General features: G+C 40.1%; 1 long non-coding RNA gene across 1 annotated transcript; it reads right to left on the reverse strand.

The window, feature by feature from the left end:
* Positions 1-2,116: 2,116 nt before the first annotated feature.
* LOC144826238 (uncharacterized) lies at positions 2,117-17,253 on the reverse strand. Its single transcript, XR_013609726.1, has 3 exons — positions 17,146-17,253; positions 8,992-9,102; positions 2,117-2,324 (listed from the first exon to the last, which is right to left on the reverse strand). It is a non-coding gene; the product is annotated as an uncharacterized LOC144826238 (long non-coding RNA).
* Between the last annotated feature and the right edge of the window lie 1,061 nt (positions 17,254-18,314).

Raw genomic sequence — 18,314 nt, forward strand, 5'->3', positions numbered from 1 at the left:
AAACTTTCAGTCTGTCATGACCTTCATCCGGGACTGGATAAACTACAACCACCTGAAGTTAAACCCAGACAAAACTGAGTTGGTTTTGACAGGTGGTTGCTCCAGTCCCTGGTCCTCTCTCTTCTGGCCCCCTCCCTTGGCTCCCCGCCCTCTCCATCTTCCTCTGTAAAAACTCTTGGCATTAAATTGAATGACCAACTCACCTTGCACTCCCAAATCAGCCAAGTGGTGTCCTCCTCTTTCCTTTCACTACGCACCATCCGCAAAGTCTCTTGGTTCTTCTCACTCTCTGCCCTTAAGATCATAGTCTTGGCGATGGTTATCTCCCGCCTAGACTATGGCAATGCCCTATACTGTGGCTTGCCTGCTTACAGTGTGCGACGATTGCAGCTGGTCCAGAACCAGGCTGCCCGCCTTATCTTCAACCTGGCCAAATCCCATCACGTCACTCCTCTCCTCAAATCCTTGCACTGGCTCCCTATCCGAGAACAAACCCAGTTCAAAATGGGTTGCATCATCTTTCAGGCCCGGGCCGGCTCAGGCCCGGCCTTTATCTCCTCTGAAATCAAAACCTATGCCCCGGCTCGGGAACTACGCTCAGCTTCCCAACAACTATTGACAGTTCCCCGCTTCTAGCGCAAAAAGTGGGGAGGCACCAAATTCTCTACACTGGCCCACTCCTTCTGGAATTCTCCCCCCGTCCACCTTAGATCCTCCACCCAATACCCACACTTCCGTAAAGCGCTAAAAAAGCTCCTCTTCTCCCACGCCTTCCCTTCATAACGCGCTTCTTCTTTGCTCCTCCCCCGATTTTCCTTGTCCTAATCGCTCAGTACTTTTCAGCGCCATGGAACCGCTAGGTGATCGTGCGCTCTATAAATATTTTAAACTCAAACTCAAGTTATGTAAGGACCAAAATGTAAATTATGCCGAGAAGTATCACGTGTCTCATTGAAAGTAAGCGAAGATGGGCCATTACAGAAATGTATATGCAGTAGCGTAAGATGTCTGTAGTAAATACTCTGCAATGCCGCATTCCTGTATGTATCGTGACAAATAATAAAATCAATAAAACTCTGTTTTAAAAAAAGTATGCTTTGACCTGTGCTGACGCAAATTCTGGGAAGAAGTTTAAGAAGTAATTGGAAAAGCTTTTACTAACAATAACAACAGGAGATCTGCTGTCAGATACAAATCAAAGAAAATTTAAAAAGGCTTTCAAAAATGTATTGAAGCTGAAAAACTTTTTATTATTTGGTGCCTCACATATAATATCTGTGAAATGATTACGTTTTCAACTCAAAAACCCTACTCAATTTCCTCTTATTTGGTCATGCTTCAACATCAATCTCCTTTGAATCCAAGATACAACAAGATGGTTCTCTAAGATGGTACCTCAACACTTCGCATCTCAGCATACCTCTTTTCATGCAACTAAACATCACATGCATAATTTTGAAGCACATGTGCAGCCTTAGGCCATCCTGGTTGTGAATACACATATTTATTTTTATTCAAATCAAAATTCCTCATTTTATTGGCCTGCGCATGAGGAAAGGCTGACCAGACCATCTAGGATTTCAAACGTTGAATATGAGGAGAAATATAGAAAAGGAAGAATGTCTGAGAGGATTTGCTGAGATTTTGACCTGTGACCATCGGTTGTATGATATGACAACACATACCGTTGCAATGCATGCTTCTACAACGCTGTCATTACAACGCAAAAACCACTACAACGCTAGATTTTACAACAAATAACATTACAACGCAGTCCCATAGATTAGCCTTATAACTACCATTACAACGCACTCCATAACAAAGTATATAATTACAAGGCATACCATTACAACGCACATATGATGAACTGTCATAAAAAATGGTTATCACTGTCACAAAAATTTTGGGGGAAAACTCTAACACTATATTTTGTGAAATTAATTTAGAAATGAAATCTAGAATGAACATTTACAGTATCGTTCATGGTTTAAAAAAAAACTATTTAATATAATACTGATACAAAATGAAGCAGATGCACTGCAGAAGCAATTTTTCAAGTGTCCTTTCTCAATTATAACTAATAACTCTGGATTCATTCACGTAAGAAAATGGCTGCCCTTCTAAGCAAACAAGAAAAAACGTAATTCTAAACTTTACATACTAAATATAGTGTCTGTCAGATTTAATTTCTACACTTAAAATGCAATCAAAACATATTTTGTTTTCAATTACCATTCAGCACACAAAAATGTATAAATTGAGCCATCAACCATTAAGTGCTCAGTGGATCACTGGCTTCCAAGGTGTCCACACACATCGGAGCACTGAGAAAAAAAAGAGAAACATTGCTTTGGAAAACTGCTGCCTTCAGATCAAGTAAGTAGAAGAGTCACAAGAAATGCACATGCACATAATACAATAAAATCCTTGAATATTTTCTTTTTTTTAAAAAATATTTTTATGAAATTTTTTCCCCATTTTACAGCAAGCAGGACAGATTACAGAAATGGCTGAGACATTCCGAAAGCAAAAGTATAGTAAGAGAGACAAATCATAACAAGTCGAAGCAAGTAGTCTGGTTCTGAAACATTCTCGAACAATAATACAGTAAAAGTAAAGAAAAAAAAAGCTTTGAATGTTTTTACATTGAGTTGGATTTCATCCTCAGTAACAACATACAAGTAGCAACACAAGCGACAGGGGAGAAGAATATATCTTAAATAATCAGAAATCAACACAGTAACCAGGAATAGGATCAGTCCAGTTCCCCCTGAATCCAGTGCTGGACCGGAGCCCAGAGCTTCCTACCTAGGGCTCTTTTCCTCCGACCCTTTGTTCTATAAATAGCCATTTCCATATGATACATGGCTAGAAACGAGCCCTCCAAGTAAAGAAAGAAGGAGGTTCCGGACTGATCCATTCCTGCGTTATGCAAGCACGCATGATCGCCATAGATATGAAGAGTAAAATTTCTTTTCGCCTCTGATAACTGTCCTGAGGATAATTCAATAATGGCTAATTCATCTGTCAAAGTGACTGGAGAACCAAACAAAGTGTTATAAAAGTTTGGATTGCAGAGACAAATAAACTTAATTGAGGACAAGAAAAAAACATATGTACTGCATCTGCAGCAAATAAACCACATCTACTACATGAGGTACCCCTTGTCGAGCCCCATTTAGCAATTTTCTATGGCGTATAATATAGATCAAATACGGCCATGTAATGTTGCGAGCGTGATCTGCCAGTTATCAAAATTGCATTAGACAATGCAATGGATTCCTCCATCAAGATGTTATCAGTGCCAAACTTCGTCGCCCATCTCCCTTGAAGGACCGCTATGTCATCTGGACATGATGAGATTAGTAAGTTATAAAAAAACCCTATTCTCTTCTTGCTGTACAAATTATCAATAAGAGGAATCCTCTGAATCCCAGACTTTTCCTGAGAACGTAGAGTATTAAAAAAACTATGTATTTGCAGATACTTATAATAATCAGTGCTTATAAGATTGTATTTAACCATCAGCTCTGGGAAGGGTATAAGATGATCGTTTTGCCATAAAACGCCCACGCAATAAATGCCAGAGTTCCGCCATCTAATCATTATATGGACTCTAAAGATTAAGGGGAAAATAGTAGATGATGTAAGAGGTGTATATAATGAATATCTAAATGGCGCCTAATTTGCTTCCATACCATAAACGCTGCTTTCAAAATCTTAAACTTAGTTTTTTTGTAATAACTAGGCTCGACATTTTTTAAAAGGCAGCCACTAATTAAGTTTTGCAATTGCAGACACTGGGGTTGTAATTTTGATGCCCAAGTATGTCGCTACGGACACAGTATTCGGGTGTACGAGGGGGTACTTACCAGTATATAGAATTTGAGTTTTAGCCAAATTTCATTTATAGCCGGAAAAGGCACCGAATTGGGTCGCAAGCTGTTCTATCCTTGGTAGTGCCCTTGCAATATCGGTAGTAGTCACCACAATGTCATGTGCGTAGGCGAGAGCTCTATAGTTGGTATTTGCGAGATGCACAGGGACTATATCTTCCGCTTGGTTCAATTTATTTAAGAAAATATCAATGTACAGGGCGAACAAGAGTGGTGATGACGGACAACCCTGGGGTGTGCCGCGATAGATAGAAAACGGAGCAGATTTTTTTGCTCCAATTTTGATACAGGAAGTTGGTAAATCGTACAATGCTTTTAATGCGGTGATCATCTGGGGACCAAAGCCTTTCAATGAAAGGAGATCCCAGAGGTACGGCCAAGCCACCCTGTCAAATGCCTTCTCGGCATCCAACAGGGTGATCCCAAGTGCCGTATTAGTCCCCTTGTCCCAGTCCATTAAAGCGATCACCGGCCGAACATGATCCGTGGTATCACGGTTCGGTATGAAACCGTGCTGCCAGTGTGAGACCAGAGCAGATATTATACCGGAAAGACGAGAAGATAGAATTTGTGAAAAGATCTTGCTGTCAGCATTGATTAGAGAGATCGGCCTGTACGAAGCAGGATTGAGACGAGGTTTATCCTTTTTAAGAAAGGCCATTATTGTCGATTGTCTCCACGAGGTTGGAGCCTTGCCTTTCTGAGCTTCCAAAAACATGGACAGCAGATCTTGTTTTAGAGCCTGGTGGAAAACTCTGGAAAACTCCAGCGGTATACCGTCCGGACCCATAGCTTTGCCAACGGCAAGAGAAAGTATAGCCAACTCTATTTCCTTCCATGTAATATCAGCCTCCAATAGTGCCGCTTGAGCGGAGGTTAATTTACTAATGATGTCAGGAGAAACAAAGTCTAAAATAGATTCATCAGAATACAGCAGTATATCATCCTCATACAGTTTAGTATAAAACTGACAAAAACGTCCAGGATTTCGTCAGGCTGATAATAAATTTGACCCACCTCATCCTGGATACTATTGATAGAATTAAGTACCTCTTTTTGCCTGATTTTTTTAGATAGGATCCGGCCAGAATTTTGCCCCACTTCGTATATTTGTGAGCGGAAAATTGCCACCTGTTCTGCAAGCTTAGCCGCAAAGATCTCACACAGCTTAGATTTATGTATATCGAGGGTAGCTTTAATGTGTACAGTATCTTGAGAGGAGTTAATGGCAGTAACTAATTTAGCTTCCCAATCAAGCACTGCCTTATAATAGGTGGATAATGTATTTTGGGCCTTTCTTTGCTTATTTATAGAAAAATACAACGTCTCTTCACGCACCCTGGCTTTAAAAGAATCCCAAACATTTTGAATGGAGGCAGACCCTCGATTAAAATCAAAAAATTCCCCAATCCATTTATTCATATGTTCTATATATAATGGGTCTTCCTTGAATATTTTCTAATAATAATGTTTTTATTAAACCACTGACATCTGCCTGACTCAATCTAAAGACACTCACAAAAGTTAGTGTATCATAAATAAATTTACTGGTATTTAAAGAACCATTTTTCATATTTATTTATTAAAGAAAAAAAACCTAAATTACTGAGATGGTATTGTAAAAAAATATTAATAGTATACATATACTGTCAATTAGAAAATTAGTTCTCAGAATTTACCTCAGGGCACGTGCATGTAAGTGATGAAGGACAAAATTAATTATCCAACTCTGAAAAGTATTTGCCTAGAGAACGCGCTGTATGTTAGTGAGGGCAAATTTACTATTCCTACTCCAACTGGTGTTTGCCTCATGGAAGGTGCTGAATGATGGTGGAGACAAATTAACTATTCCTACTCCAACATGTGTTTGCCTCAGGGAAGGTGCTGGATGGTGATGGGGGCAAAATTACTATCCCTACTCTGACAGGTGTTTGCCTCAGAGAACGTGCTGGGGCAAATTTACTATTCTACTCCGGCAGGTATGTGCATAAGGGATGGTGCTGGATGGTGGTGGGGGCAAATGTATTATTTTGACTCCAACAGGTGTTTTCCTCAGGGAAGGTGCTGGGAGGTGGGGTGGGCAAATTTACTATTCCTACTCTGACAGGTTGTGCCTCAGGCTAGGTGCTGGATGGTGATGGGAAAAATGTACTATTCCTACTCTGACAGGTTTTGCCTCAGGGAAGGGGCTGGATGTTGGTGGGGGCAAAATTACTGTTCCTACTCCGACAGGTGTTTGCCTCAGGGAAGGTACTAGATGGTGGTGTGGGCAAATGTACTATTCCTACTCTGACTGGTGTTTGCCTCAGGCTAGGTGCTGGATGTTGGTGGGGGAAAACGTACTATTTCTACTCCGACAGGTCTTTGCCTCACTGAAGGTGCTGGATAGTGGTGGGGGCAAATTTACTATTCTCACTCCAACAAATGTTTGCCTCGGAGAAGGTGCAGGATGGGGGTGGGGATCTAAAATGAATAATCATATTCCGGCAAGTATTTAACACAATAAAGTACAATTAACCCTATTTTTGCTGCCCTCAAAGAAAGAATACAACTGTACTTAATTAAAAAAATAAGGAAAACATAAACAGTAAATTTCACAGTCACATTTTCTGGTTATTTTCAGATCTGCATTTTTTGCAAGGAAATTAAGGCTTCAAAATCCACACCACAACATGCTACAAACAATCCCAAGAGTTCCTGACCATTGTAATAGCTCGACAGGTAAAAATTTGACACAAGAACCTATTAAGTCCATACAGTGTGTAAAAATGCACCAAAAAAAGGAAAATGTAAACTCACTCCTGAGCCAATCTCACTAGATAAAATAAAAACCTATATCTGAATTAATGGAGTATGTTAGAACCAAGCAGAGAAAAAAAGAATTTTGCTTTTTACGGGTGCAAAGCAAACCATCCATCCACAGGAAAGCAAAAACAATGAAAATACACAGTCATTTCTTCTGTACATTTCTCTACAGTTCAAACCACGTCACACCACCAGTGTGGAGGAACACATCCTCAATAACAACCAAATCAACACCATCCGAAGTTGCAGATCACAAAATGAGCCAAACCATTTAAGGTAAAATTTAACAAAAAATCTATGAACACAAATAATTTTGCAGGTTTTGAGTGAGAATACATTTGTTTGCAAACATAGCTTTGCCTAAAAAATAAGAACTCACTAAACAATAAAATATTACAATTTTAAAATAAATAAAGTCAAAACATTTTTCTTTGCAGTCCTAATTTAAAAGTACATTTGTTAATCAAAACATGTACACATTTTTTATTCTATTTCTTTCAGTACCGAATAAGCCATGGTACAACACCAATCAGAAGGAACAAATTATCCAAAAATCCGAAACACACACCATCACCTTCAGTAATTACAAATCGCACAACAGAGAACCCTATTTAAGGCAACATATATCATAAACTCAACTCTCTTTACAAATAACTTTTTTCTCACAGCTATCAATGAAACAAACATTTCAAAGCCAATATTGCAGAGCCTAAAAAATTCAACCCATGCAATAATATAAAAAAATACGCTGTAAAATAATTAATTTAAAACTTTTTTCACTTGCAGGTGGATTTAAAAAAAACATTCATTTATCAAATCACTAAAACAATGTTTTCTCCTTTTTTTCTTTCTAAATACAGATAAAGAATTGCAGCAAGAAATCTAGCAAACTGTATAAAATCAAGCAGGGGAAACAGACTACTGAGTTATGGTGGCTACATTTATTGTAAGGAGAGATTAACTGAGCCAGGTGTCATTGGAAGTGTGTGCAGTATTATGCATCCCATTGCACAGGCAGAGCAGTTACTCTAGGTGACAATGTTGAAAAACCAATTGAGCATAACCACTCTCCCTCTGCAATGGAGATTGAAGTTCATCAAAATATTGAACAAATAAAAACCCTTGCATCCACCTCTATTGAACCGTGTGGCTTTGTTTTGAGGGAGATTTCCCAAAACATACCTATGCATGTAGCTAGTTCTGTGCGTACTATTTCTAATCTACGTTGTATTAAACACAGACAAAAACAGGTAAGTAACCTTTACCAACAAAACATTCATTATGTAAGACAATAAAAACCCTCAAGCGAATACTAATTTTTCGCACCCCCCGTAACCCAGCTAAACTAGAGAATAGTGATATTTGGATAATGGATGGTATGTTTGAATCCACCTACCACCCTTTCTGCCAAATATACACTATTCATGCCAACATTAACAACACCACTGTTCCTTTATTGTACAGTTTACTGCCTGATAAACAAGCCTCAACCTACACTGAATTTCTGTTAATACTAAAACTCTAAACAAAAATCCCATAAAAGTGGTTATTGATTTTGAATTATCTATTATTAATACCATTACTAAATTATACCCAGAAACCCAAATTCAAGGATGTTTTTCCACTTATCACAGGCATATTGGCGGAAATTACAAAAAACACCCTTAGGTGAAGATCATATATCAGACAGTGAGCTATAATATCAACAGAAGAAACTAACAGCCCTATGCTTTGTGCCACCCAACTGTGTAGATGAATACTACAGATCAGTTACTGAATCTGACTACTTTATACGAAACAACAAGAAATTGGGCCCCTTACTAAATTATTTTAAAGATATATGGATTGGCCATCTAAGCAGGTCAGGTCACAGGAGGAAACCAAGGTTCATATTTGACTGGTGGAGCTGTTACACAACCTGTTTAGAGGGTAGCGCAAAGCCTAAAAATGTCATTGTCCGATGGCACAACTCCTTCAACAAATCTATCATTTTTTGGAAACCTTGAAGAAGGAGAAAAGTTACCAAGAAATGATAATAGCTTAATCTTTAACAGGTAGTCTGAACCCTTGTATATCCCAAAAAAGTAAAGAAATGTCAGCAAGACTATTGGTACAAAGGCAACAGTTTAACTTGTCATTGGCTACTGACTACCTGGAAAATATTGCAGGCATACTACATACCTAATACAAACTAACCAACCCCTTCTACTAACTTACTTGTCTGTTTTTATTGAAACAAAAAAATTGGCAATTTTTTTTTTACATTTATTAGGAGTGTCGGAAATCCTACCTGTAGATGTCTTCTTTCTTTAACATTTGGTGATGTTTCAATTCATTCTGTCCCCAAAAGCGTTCTGTAATCCACAATCTTTGACCATGAATCCATAAATCTCTAAATGGCCTGAATCAAAAAAGAAAACACAGACTAGCATAAATACCAGTACCAAGAACATATTTGCTGGTTTAAAAAGCTGTGTTTTAAGTTAAAAAATGCAATCTCAAAGCAAAAATAAACAATAAACATCCTGAAAAAATCAGTTGAACAAACAAAATGCAAAACAAATCTATAATTCGATCCACGTTTTAATTCGAATTTTTTTTCTCCAAGTCCAACTTCTTGTCCAAAGTTTCAAAAAGCATGAAGCCATTAAAAAAACAATCAGGTCCCAAAAATAAAACAATCCTTCTTCACCCTTTTGTAAGGCCTACATCACATCCCATTAATCATTTTCCATATGTATGTATGTATTGCGACTTATATAGCGCACGTATCACCCGTAGGCATCAAGGCGCTTGCCTTGGGAACCCGTCCTGGCTTTTCCCTGTGAGATAACCCCTACTGGGTATCCCCAGGGTGAAAGCCAGGCATCCCGCAGCGGGTGGGCTGCCGTAGTGGAGATTAAGCAACTATTGCCCAGAGTTGCAGCGTGAGACCCCATGATTAGAATAGGCACCGAGGCGAGAATTATCGAGTCCGTGGACATTTTGGGCTCAGGACCCTGCCGCGTCGGGAATTGAACCCTGGTCCCGGGCCAGACCTCTGCATCAGGGTCTGCCGCTCTAATCAGTGAGCCACACTCCTCCACATGTTGAACATGTTGCTGCTATTACGAAAAAAACACAGAGCAGTACTACAAAAAAGCGTCGCAAAAAAAGGCCAAATTTTTTTAATTGCTTTTAATATAAATAAGTTTAGAAAGGTATTCCATTTTTTTTAACAAATACTTTTGTAAACTTATCTTGCAATAACTGCAATCCTGCCGACATAGAGCTAAGACAGTTACCTGCATAATATGAAAAATGGGCTAAAACATTCATTACATCGTGTTTTACACTAATCACCATATAACTACCTCCCTCCTCTCTCCTTACAATTATTTAGCCACCTACAACTCTACATATAAAGTATTAAAAGTTCTTACCTGACCGCAGCTTTCCCTTGCATCCAATATTGGCCATGATGCTCCACCAACTGTAGAAACAGACATTCAACTGAGTACTTTAAGACAATTATTATCATTGAATACAATGTAAAAGCGCGGGAAAAATACGTTTTTAATGTTTCGTTTTTTTTAACCCAGTACAAAATTATACAAACTTTTATATCTTGTAAACAAAAAATATTTATTAATGTTTTTTAAATGTATATCTTAGTTTTAACTAATTTTCAATAATTTGTTTTAAATTCTTAATAAAATATTCTTCAATCTTGAAAAAAGTGTATAGTGCTTCAATTATAATTTTATATTTTATAAAATGTATTCTAAATTATAATCTTTTGTTTAAGTATTTTTTTTACTTTACATGATTAAGATTATTTATAAAAAATGAATACCCAGGTATTACAATGAATGCCTGAATATTAATACACTTCCCTACCCATAACTCCTAAATCCCTCACATCCCATGTGAAAAACATAACCTAAATTAATTCAAAAAAATTAATGCAAAAAAATAAGGTTACAAATAACTAACAACAAACTTTAAAATAAAACCTAACTACAAATACCACTTAACTCAACCATAATTGAGTTGTAATGGTACCTGAGCTGTAATGGTATCCGTTGTAATGGTATCTGTGTTGTATAGAATTTGTAGTAATGGTAGGTTCCCGTGCCCATCATGTGAAACACAGATTCCAGGAGTGGATACATTATTTCATTGAGCTGCCAATGAACTTTCACCACTGATGTTACTGCAACTAATGAGACATTACGTATCTCACTAAAGAAAACCGTTGAAAATGTTCTACAAACCTATTGGCAAAGCCAATTAAGGTCAATAAATGCCATACCTTTCGAGCTGGCAAGATCCAAGGCAAGAACAAGAAAGGCAAAAACAGGGGAGGTAAACTACTAAAAAATTATCTGAGTGCTAAATAGGAGAAATCCCCCAAAACGTCCACTAGAAATAACATCAAAGAGGCCAAACTAAAAAGATGCTAAGATTTTAAAAGTCTTCTAACATTTTTTGTGTAACTCTATACATAAATGAACATTGCCAACCAAAGTAAATCCTGACACATTTCCGAGCCATCACCAACACAGCACCTAAGGCTGTGGAATTCGCACTACTTGATGACAACACAGGAGCAGAAACTATCAACAACATAAAGATTCTGAAGAGGAAGATTGTTCTGATGGGCTTTCTCTTGGATTCTATAATTATTTCAACAAACCTCAATAGTGACACTCTTTTCCTTGTTCACACATTTTATTGATTAGCAAAACCACCACATTCACTTACAGAAGCTAATATCTTTCCTTTTAGACACAGTCTAAAGACCACCAGTAAACCAAAAGTAGCTACACCGATATGCCTACACTTTAAAATCTTCTCTCAAAAAGACATCAACATGCTCAAAGATGGCCTAGACTCAGTCTTCAACTGGGCATCTGCTACTTCTTGGAAACTCAACCCTCAAAAATCCTCTTGCGTCTCCCCTACAACTCAACCAATTAAATTGAACCCTTGCTTACCCCCTATGTACAAACTGTGGATGCCCGCCTTCACCACCTTCTGAGATAAAGTCCCTAGGATTCCTCATAGACAAAGCTCTCTCTTGGACCTCACGTTCCCAAATTCACCCAAACACCAAGCTTCCACCTAAGACAACTGAAAAGAACAAAATATTTTCCCTCCAATTATCCACTTAGAACTGCGGTCCAAGCTTTAGGGGTCTTCAGAATTCATGGGCGGAACGCCTTAATCTCTGGGCTTTCAGCTAGTCCTCTAACAGTGATTCTCCACTCCACAGCTTGCTCAGTCCTATACAAAATAAAATTTTATCACATCCATCTCGCTTTTGAAAACATAACACTGGCTTCTTTCAGAAGCACTTCATAAAGGTAGAAAAAAAATACCTCACAAACCTGCTGACATTTTCGGGTGGGTCCAGAAAGTCCTGCAGCAAAGCTTCTTTCCCACTTCGACCTCTAAAATTCAAGACATCCATAGCACAAAGGCAATTTTCCCCTGGTTCTACTCCCACAGTCTGGACCACTTTAGTCAACCATTTAGGACTGACACCAGACATCCTCTCCTTTAAAAAGCAACTATCGACTTTTCTATTTACGAACCATGTGTTGACAAATACTTCCCCCATCCCTCGTTATCTCTAAACAGTACATTTTTCTAGCATATTCTTTGTTGTTTCAACACAGTTCAGTTGCCATAATCTTTCACACTGCAGCATAATCATTGTTTGTTGTATGGCTGTTAACTATGTTCATATTGCTGTTATCTGTACCTTCATTTTCTAATGTAATACAAAACTACTATTGTACTGTAAAGCTCTCTAATTCCACTTGGTGAAGAAGCACTTTAGATAATCACTGTAGATTAAAATGAAAAAATGGTCTAATTTCCCTGAAAAATCCTTACAAAATTTCTTGTTGCCCACCTAGTCCTAATCTTGTTGTGGCTAGTACACCCATATTAATGTGGCTTCATCAATGGAATATATCTACAATACAGAGAGTGCATGGCTCCCAGTCAATAGTATTTCAATTTCTAAAAATATTGTATCATCATCCTCAACGCTGATAAAGTGATTAATGAAGTGAAATGGATCTATTTCTTTAGCCGCTTAACCGTGGAGCGAATTCCGTTATGGTGCAGCGGTTTTAATCAGTGGGCGGTGCAATGTCAGGCAACGGACGTGCGTAGCACAACGCAGGTAGTGCTTGCGACGGCAGCTGGGCGACGGGAGCACCTAAGGGGTTAAGATATTAGAATGGCATGCACTGAGAAGTTTATTTATCTTGTTAATGTACTCTATGCAAATCCCAAAGCTGCAGTACTCATTAACAGATTTATATCAGCCACATTTCATTTCGAATGAGGTACACAGTAAAGGTGTCCCCTCTCATCCATTTTCTACACATTGATCCTCAAGCTACTCCTACTAAGACCCTCATTAAAAGTTTGTCAGAGTTTGCCATGGAAAACTTAGCATCTGGAATCACAAAATCCGTTAATATGCCCATAGCAAAATCAAGCAAAAGCAAGTTGTGTGCCCAGAATGGAGAATAACCAGAGTGGGTTTTGGGATGGAAAACTTCTCCACATGGTAATAGATGTGCACTCAGAGAGTTCAACTGTATTGATGTCTCGACCCCTAAAACAGGATTTTTGTTGTCATAGGCAAACACGAATTATGTGTGTGTGCTATGACATAGGCCTTTCTCAAAGACTGTGATCCTATTGGACCGAGAGGGGCACCCAAAGCGCTTTCCTCATGCCCTCTTCACCAGGAGTTGAGCAGCATGCGTGCAGTGGAGGGAGCATGCCGTGTAGTAATCAGAGAGAACAGGTCCTTTTTAACCCATGTCACTGGAGTGAGGTCTACAGGCTCACTCATTTCTAAAGCTTTGCTGCAGTGTGCTGAATTCACCATAACCCACATTGGTTTGGTGTGAAGAGTCTCAGAGCAGGACTTGGATTTTTCCAAGTGGATGAGGCTCCTGAAGTGGACCATTTACTGGAAATTGGGTAATTTCCGGGTGCTGCAGGGCTTCCTAGCTGCTGGGGTCTTACCCGAGAAGATCTTTGCAAAGTACAAGTGGAGTACAAAACGCTTGTGAGACTTTGGAAAGATGTGGGAGCAAGCTGGTGTGACATACCACTTCTCCACAGTATACCACCCACAAACCAAACATTTGGTGGTGCAAGACCAAGAAGAGCTTGATGGGAACTCTACCAAAAAACCTCAGGAGGAAGTGGAATCTTCTCTTCTAATGTCTCTTGTGTGCCTACCGAAAGATTCCACAGAAGGGTGTATAGTTCAATGGCTTTGAGCTTGAGTATGGACACCCAGTGCAGGGTCCAGTTACCTGAACTCAAGAAGGGTGGAAAGTAACCTCAGAGTCTCCACAGAAGGATGTGATGGACTATGTGATTGGCCTCAGGATGTTGATGGGGCAATATATGAGTCAGGCAAAGGCAATAAGTAGAAGTCAACAGGGCCTTTTTAACCTGTCTCTCTGGAGTGAGGTCTAGACGTGCACTCATTTTTAAAGTTCAGCTGCTGTGTGCTAAACTCATCCTTGTATTACATTGGGTTGAGGCGAAGTGCTTGGCAGTGCAGAAGTGGCGTATCTGTGATGGGTGTATGTGTGACTGGTAGGGTACAATACAGGGATAATGCAGTACTGAGCAGTGCGTGCATAGTGAATGCATGTATTAGGTCTATATGTGTTAATGAGCGGTACAGTAACCGAAGGGTGTAGTGCTGTGCAGTGCTTGCAGGATAAATGCATGTGCTGGGTGTATGTGTACCTATATGTGGTATGGTATACACCCGTTACAACGGATCTTTTACTCCGCACTACCATTACAACGCGACTTTTACTCCGCATACCATTACAACGCATTGCGCTGGGGGGCACTCTAGGATAGGGAATAAGTATAATTTACTATCCAACACCTTCCCTAGGGTCCACGGGGACTGGAGTTAGAATAGTAAATTATACTTACCACTATCCAGCGCCCCAAGGCGCTATGCGTTGTAACGGTATGCGGAGTAAAAGTCGCGTTGTAATGGTCTGCGGAGTAATAGTATGCGTTATAACGTCATACATCCATGTGGTATCATACATAAACGGTGCAATGTGTGAATGTTATATTCATGTGTTGAATGTATTTGTGCTATGAGTTTTACAGTACATGAAAGATACAACACTGGGAAGTGTGTGCATATTAAATGCATATGCTAGACGTATGTTTGCCTCCATGTACAATACATGGAGGATGCAGTACTGTGCAGTGCATGTATGCTGTATACATGCACTGGTTGTATGTGTGCTTATGAATGGAGCAATATATGGAGGGCCCTAGGTTCCATTTTGGTAGACCCATGCCTTCATAATAAAACACATAGAGGAGGTAGAGAGATCCCCCCCAGACTGAATTGTGTATTGCTGCTTTCCTGTAGGTTTGGTGGGACACACTGGGAAAATAGCCAGATTCCCCAGTACACTACAATGGGTGTTCTGTGATTCAGTGAGAGTTGACACAGGAAGGAAATGGGTCTAATAAGAGAATAAAATAGAGAAGGGTTGGGGGGCTCTGGGCTAACCTTTTGATGCGCATATCATTGTGGCTAACATCCAGGTGTGAACTCTAGTTACTTCCATGACCTGTATTGTGGGACTATCAACTTTGGAGAAATTTCTGCTGTGACTGACTGCTTTTCAAGAGGAAGAGGGAGTGGGCACTTCAAAAGAATCAGAACCTCCAACATAAAACTGCAAAGACTCAGATCCTAAATCACATTTGGTATCTGGAAATGGACTATAATGAGGAATGTTTGAGACTCCAAAAATTGTCATCTACCAAGCAGACAGATGGTCTGTGGGAGGAAGGGAAGCTCTGCAAGATGTCTGCCTGTGACAAGGTCTGGGGGCCAGGGCCTGCAAGTCTCCTTGATGGGGCGTCACCCAGGGAATCCAACACCGCCTGCCCTGGAGCCTGGAATACCAGCGCCAGCCTGTTTGCCAAGACGATGACGCTCAACGCAGAGAAGACTGAAGTCCTCATTCTCTGAAACATCCCTTTGGCATGGGACAACACCTGGTGGCCGACCGCCCTCGGAAGCCCACCTACCCCCTCAGACCATATTTGCGACTGCCGTAAATGCCCAAATGATGACATGGATGTGATGCATTTGCAATGCAGCGCTCCGTGGTGCAAGCATTCATGGATCTGTCAGATATTCTGATGCATCTTTTGCCTCTAAGGTAACGCATTGCTGGAGTTGGTCATACGACTGACGCAACTCCAGCAATGCGTTAGAACACAGAGGCGAGTCCTATCTTAAAAGCCCTGCATCAAACCTTATCCTGGTTCGAGAAGGTATAGGGATTTTGACGCAGTCAAGTAGTAGAGTAACACAGAGAAAATTTGTAAATACCACTACATCAGTTATATACTTCTTTTAATGTTGGAACAGTATGGAGCATGGATTGTGCTGCTGCTGCGTTAAATAAATTACGCTACACTAGCTTCAGGTAAATATGTCCGAATCTTTATCTTGGCCTTCAGTCTCAACACCATCCGGTGTACAATAAACCACACAAGTCATGTTGCACAACAAATCTCTTCCCAACAGATTCACAGGACTTGAATCACACAAAATTAACTGGTGTTTATTTTCCATTTGACCAATTTTAACTGGGACATCTGCTGTAACCTGATTAACATTTTTTTTTAACCTCTTCTGCGCCGATGACGAGCTCAGCTCGTCATGAGGTTTACCTGTCATGCGCTCATGACGAGCTGAGCTCGTCATGAACAGCGGGGTTTTAAAAACTTCAGCGCCCCGCCACGCGCATGTGGTTAACTAAACATTACAACTTGCACTTCATTTCCAGAGAGGGGTAGGTAAGGAAGAATAGGTAGCCATAAAAAAATGAAATGGGGTGGAAATTGGCTTCTCTGTCACCATATAGGCCACTTTAGTCTGCCTCTAGGATTGTTCCAAATAAGCAGTCCTACTTCCCCCCCATACACCATCACTGTGTATCGTTCCATGCTGAATCATCATTCAGAATCAATGGATTATGTTGGTACTCTGCACTTTTGCATTTAGTCTCTGACATTTGCCGCATCACTGGAGCTGAAGGCATTGGCATTCAAAATTATCTCTAATTCCACATACCCTGCTCGGAATTTGTTACAGTTGGGACCATAATTTTGCTTTATATTTGAGGAACACCATCACCCTGAATTCCTTTTGAATTATGGCGTCACTCACTTTTCCAGTGTTTGATTTCCCCACAGACCTGACAAGCAGTGTTTCTTTTCATCATTTCAATACTCACATTCATATCATCATTGCTGATTATTTCTGTTCGACCACTTTGCATTTGCATCACACTATTTCCCATTTCTTCATACTGCAACGGATTAATCCAATTCATCCCAGACTGTCAGGTCCACTCACCTAAAGTCCAGGTTTCTCTGCTGGGGCGATGTTGGTCCTTCCGCTCCCGTACCACAGTACAAGTCACAAAAGAACTTGCTCTGCTGACTCCTCCCGAAGCGAAAGGGGTAATGGGAAAACACAAAAGATAAAACCTGTGGTTTCTTCAGGTTATTCCAGGTGTTCAGAATGAGCCTTTAATTCAGACCATCCCTCCAGCCTAGTGGACTTTCTTGGTCATATGTTGACAAGAAAGTTACAGCCATGAATCACATTCGATTTAAATGTCAATAACACTTTCAGTAACAAAGATAATGTACATAATTTGGCTTATTAATACAATTGAGTCAGAGGCATACATTGGAATAATTCCTGATGAGTCTCAAGTTTGCATGATTGAACGTCCTTCGTATTTAGAGGCCTGTAAAACTTCTGAAGTGTCCATGTTTATGATTAGTCCTACTGGTCCCAATAAACTACTGCCCGTAGTGCAACTGATCATGGTTGGTCACAATAAATCTCAAATGTTGCCAAGACTGAGTTCAGAAGCTTTCTGTTGCAGTACACTATTGTCTGAGGCTGGTGAGTGTTCAGATCAGTTGGAACAACGAAGTAAAGCAAAACCATTTGGTTGGTCACAGTATTTATAGCTGTGCTCCAAACTTGGCCACCAGAAGACATGTAGGCTGAACTCTTGCGTAGCAAAGTGGGATCCGAGGTGATTGGTTCCCTCTTGATTTGAGGCACATGTGTGACTGGCGTATGTCTCTAACCTCGAGAAAAGGGCAATGAGTGAGTAGTGCTCATGTTCACGGAGCCTAAGTATGGGAGGAGACCATAGTGTGGGGAAGGAATGGAAAGCAACCTGCTAGTAAATAGCGGGTTTAACAATATGTGCACAGGTGTCACAGTGATTGCAACGGTGGGTTGAGGAGCCACAAGTGCTATGATAGGTGCAAAAAAGGGAAGTAGGGTGTCATATTCATGACAGTCTTCCCCCAATGGTTCGCCAAATGGGTCTGGGTTTGTCAGGATGCATAGTATGAAAGTGCCACCAATTGCTCCAATCTCTACCAGAGGTAGCTGCCTCACTTATAGGTACTACTCCAAACACTACGCTCTCGGGAGACTCCAATCTCCATTTTGACAACCCTGACGTGGTCGATGCAGCAGAACTGACTAAAGACCTA

Source organism: Lissotriton helveticus, chromosome 3_2 (assembly GCF_964261635.1).
Source record: "Lissotriton helveticus chromosome 3_2, aLisHel1.1, whole genome shotgun sequence".
NCBI classification, from domain to species: domain Eukaryota; kingdom Metazoa; phylum Chordata; class Amphibia; order Caudata; family Salamandridae; genus Lissotriton; species Lissotriton helveticus.